This window comes from Elephantulus edwardii, unplaced genomic scaffold, assembly GCF_000299155.1.
Source record: "Elephantulus edwardii isolate Elephantulus edwardi_28Jun2011 unplaced genomic scaffold, EleEdw1.0 scaffold00170, whole genome shotgun sequence".
NCBI lineage: Eukaryota > Metazoa > Chordata > Mammalia > Macroscelidea > Macroscelididae > Elephantulus > Elephantulus edwardii.
In genome coordinates this window covers 6,328,597-6,333,498 of record NW_006399920.1, presented here as the reverse complement: position 1 = coordinate 6,333,498, position 4,902 = coordinate 6,328,597, and the positions used below count along the sequence as shown (strand labels likewise).

General features: G+C 44.2%; 1 pseudogene; it reads left to right on the top strand.

Annotated features, from left to right (window-relative positions):
* Window positions 1–2,591: 2,591 nt before the first annotated feature.
* Window positions 2,592–3,999, top strand: LOC102846574 (annotated as a pseudogene).
* Window positions 4,000–4,902: the final 903 nt, after the last annotated feature.

The window sequence follows — 4,902 nt, the reverse complement described above, 5'->3', positions numbered from 1 at the left end:
TGTACAGATAGCCTTCAGTGTCAATTATGAAGTTTAGACACTACTTTCAGTAATCAGTCTCTTCAGTCCAATGTTGTAAATGTCTGCTTATCAACAAACTTGGATACAGTAAGTACTCAATGAACACACAGTTGTATAATATATTGGGGTCACCATACAAAATGCTAAGATTTGTAAACCTGAAAATGTATACTCAAATAAGAGTTTCTAAGTTATATGTGATTGTATCTAGGCATGAAGGGGGCTTAGTGGCATAGTGCATTATGTGTCGGACTGCTAACCAACAGGTCAGAAGTTCAAATTCACCAGTCACTCCACAGAAGAGTGATGGTATAAACCCTACCAGGAATTGATGGCGTTCTGGTAGACATATTCCAACATACAGACGCTGCTCTGGATGTGCTCACCAAGTCATGCCAAGAAATCTGGAGGACAACCATCTGGCCTACTGACTGGAAAAGATCTGTATTTGTTCCCATTTCAAAGAAAGGCAATCAGACATAGTGTGGAAATTATCAAACAATATCATTGATATCACGTGCAAACAAGATTCTGCTGAAGATTATCCGAAAACGACTGGAATGGATCATCAACAGAGAACTGTCTGAAGTGTAGGCTGGATTTAGAAGAGGGATATTATATACTAGGGATATTAGAGCTAATATCAGATGGATCTTGGCTGAAAGCAGAGAGTACCAGAGGAATGTCTATCTGTGTTTCATTGACTATGCAAAGGCATTTGACTGTGTGGATCACAAGCAGCTGTGGCTAACTCTGAGAAGAATGTGCATCCCAGAACATTTGATTGTACTTATATGAAACTTATCCTTGGACCAGGACGCAGTTGCCAGAACAAAGCAAGGAAGCACTGTATGGTTCAAAACTGGGAAGGGTGTGTGTCAAGGACGTGTCCTATCTCCATATCTTTTCAATCTATATGTGGAACAGATTATCTGGGAGGCTGGGCTCTATGAGGAAAGTGTGGCATCAGGATTGGAGGTAGACTCATCAACATTCTGTGTTATGCAGATGACACAACCCTGCTTCCTGAAACTGAGGAGGATCTGAAGCACTTGCTGCAGAGGGTCAAGGACTGTAGCCTTCAATATGGATTGAAACTCAATATCAAGAAGACAAAGATTCTCACCACTGGGCCAGTTGGCAGCATCAGTATGGATGATGAAGAGATTCAGATTGTTGACAGCTTCATTTTGCTTGGCTATACAATCAACACTCTTGGTACCAGCAGGTAGGAAATTAAAAGACAGATTATAATGGGCAAGTCTGCTGTCAGAGACCTCGTGAAGGTACTGAGAAGCAACGTTGTCAGTCTGGAGACTAAGGTGTGCCTGATACAGGCCATAGTCTTTGCAATTATCTGCTATGCATCAGAGACCTCGACAAGGACTAGAGATGATAGGAGAATTGATGCCTTTGAGCTGTAGTGCTGGAAAAGAATATTGAATATACCATGGACTGATAAGAAAAACAAATATGTTCATCCTGGAGAGGGTTAAGCCAGGCTGCTTCCTGGAGGCAAGGATTCTGAAGCTTCAGCTGACATACTTGGACATGTTGTAAGGCAGAAGCAGTCCTTGGAGAGGAACATCATGCTTGGAGGGGTGGCGGGACAGCTCAGAAGAGGAAGATTCTCGATGAGATGGCTTGATTCCGTCACTGAGGTAATGGTGATGGGTGTGTTGGAAAAACAAGATTGGCAAGGGATAGAGCAGGGATTAGGGTTGCTGAACATAGGGTTGCCATGAGTCACAAGTTACTTGATGGCACATGACAAGTTTTTTAGTTTCAGAAACTTAACAGAGGATGATCATAGATCAATTTGATGGCAGTGGCTACCTAAGCATGAGAAGCTGTGTTTTGGGGCCTGGAACTCAATCTTTTTCGTAATCCTAATGAAGCATCTTTTTCTCCCTCTTTCAAATAAGTGAAGTATGGCTTCACCAAAAATAATTTTCTAAAACCAATTGCATGAAGAGTGTGTCACTGTGGGATTTAAAAGCTAACCAAAATCAACTGCATGAGGAAATAGCTACTTTGGGAACTAGAATGACTGATTGGTTGTGAATAAACATGAGCAAAATAAGCCCCAAAAGTAGTTCAATGGTATCAAATATGGTGTTATAAAGACTAAAACTTGCATGCTCCATCACACACCAACTATTTCTTAGTATGTCTATGGGTGAATTTAGAAAGTAATCTATCTGTTGTAAGGGATAGTAAAAAAAGGCCTTTCTCTAATCAATACATAAAAATCTGTTGTGTATATTCTAGTATATAAACAATCTCAAAAAATTTTTTTAAACTATTGCATGTACTGTAGCATCTTAAAGTATAAACTACTTAGCAACATATTCAACTGACAGTTTCAAAGACTTGTACACTGAAAAGAATAAAACATTGCTGGAAAAGTTAACAGCTAAATAAATGTGAAGATCTCTCATGTTTATAGATTGAAAGAGAATATCATTAAGATGTTAACATTCGGCCTGCCAGAGCCTATTCGTAGTTGATTGACCAGAGTCTGCAAATTCTCCTGGCCGAACCCGCCTTGTCGGACAGCTCTGATCCCAGCATTTTGTCCTCTGAGAACACTAAGAATGTCCCTGCACCAGTTTTTGCTCGAGCCAGTCACCTGCCATGCCTGGAAAAGGGATTGCACCCAGATTGCCTTTAGCCCCAGTAATCACGAATCACATCTATGGGAAGAAAGGGAGCCAGTGGGTGAAAGCTCATGACCTCGATGACACCACAGGCACATCCCAAGCCTTGACTGGGCGCCCAAGAGCCAGCGCATTGTCACCTGTGGGGCTGGCCACACGTCTAGGTCTGGAGTCAGAAGGCTGGAGTCTAGAAGCCCACTCTGGTGGCTTGCGGGTCAACCGGGCAGCCACGTCCGTGAAGTGGTCCCCGCTGGGAACAAGTCCCCTGTGGGCAGCAGAGTCTACTTGGAGTCCAAAACGACTGGTGGGTCAGCAAGCACATTAAGATGCGGGTCCGCTCCATGGCCCTCAGCGTGGACGGCATCCCAACAACGTGCTGCTGGCAGCCGGCTCCGGGACTTCAGGTGCAGGGTGCTTTCTGCCCACCTTAGAGAAGTGCATGAAAAGCCAGCCAGGACGCCGTGGGCCAGCTGATGTCCGAGTTTGGTGGCAGTAGCCCAGAGGGCTGGGTCCACGGCGTCAGCTCCTCGGCCAGCGGGAGCCACCTGGCCTGGTGAGCCACGACAGCCCCGTGTCCGGAGCCGAGGCCCCCAAAAGCGCGCAGGCCTCCACTCTAGACGGGGTCCCTGCCCCTCCTGAGCACGGCGTTTGTGTTGGGGATCAGCGTCGTGGCCGCTGGCCGTGACTGCTGCCCAGTGCTCTTCAAACGTGACGATCGCGGCTGCTTGACCTTGGTCTCCAAGCTGGACATTCCTAAACAGAGCCAGGGCGACCTGTCGGCCATGGGGCGCCACCGCCACATGGACAAGCGGGCCCCACCGAGGACCGTTACACAGCTTTGCAGACGCTGCACCAGAACAGCATCACTCTTATGATAATCATAATGCCCCAAAATATATTATTTTTAAACTGTTCTCTCCCACATAGGCTTTAATCCAATATACATTATTTATCCATTTTTTTCTCAGACTTACCCCCACCCTGATGTCAGCTCAGGGTGAGGGTGGGAGGGTGCAGGGGGATTGTATACCAATGAAGGAGTTTTTTCCTTTTGCTTTTAAAGAAGAGCGAACTGGGGGTTGGGGTGGGGTCAGCGGGGAGAAAAGTGCAACAATGAATGAATGGAAATCCAAAATCTCTGTAGATGTTCTTTGAAATTATTAATAATAATAAAAAGAATAGCATGACTCAGGTGTCCATTTATGAGGTGGATAAGCAAGACTGTCGTAAATTCTGCACTGCTGGCGTCGATGGAGCCATGACAATTTGGGATTTCAAGACCTTGGAGTCTTCCATCCAGGGCCTCCAAATAATGTGACGCTGAACAAACCTCGGAGACTGAGCCCGCGTGCCCAGCTGCAGCTGCCTCCTCGCCCACGAGAAAATACTGCATGGTGCCACAGTTGTAGAATGGGACTGACATCAGGGTTGGGGTGAGACTGAGAAAAACTGGATAAATTATGTGTACTGCATTGAAACAGATGAGGGAGAGAACAGTTTAAAAGCGATTTATGATTGGCTATTACAGTTATGACAAGAATCCAGAATGAAGGTTGAATAGCAGAGTGTACTGGGGCGGGGAATTGGGGGGCGAGAGGATTCTATACTGATGAAGGAAATTTTCTTTTACTTTTCAAAGAGAAGAGCGAACTTGGGAGGGGGGGCAGGGAGAAAATTACAACAATGAATGAACCGAAATCCAAAATATCTATAAATGTTCCTTAAAATTAATAAAATAAAAGCAGCACTGAAAACATGGACTGCAGATGCTTCTGTGTGTACACGCATGTGTGACATGTGTGAGAATAGAATTGTGAAAGTGTTGATACTTTAAAAGCAGCAATGGTTCCCCACCCACCCCCGGCCTGTTTCATTCCATTTTTGACCAAAACTTCTCTTTAAACAATTGATACTGGAAAATTGCCATAGTTACCTAAAGGAAGGGAGGCAGGTAGGTAAATCATCTGCTAGAAAATGGAATGAAAATGCTAAATGTGAAAAAGAATACACTTTTTTTACAATCTAGAATCTATAGACTCAATAGTATCTATTTATAGATTGATATATTAATAGATTTAATATAATCCTAATCCAAATCACAATAGCCATTTTAATAGCCTTTTTTGGCCAAAAAAAAAGGGGGGGGGAAGCTCATCCTCAAATGTATATAGAATCAAAAGTAGTCCTGAAGAGCCAAATCAAATGTGGGGAAAAAGAACAA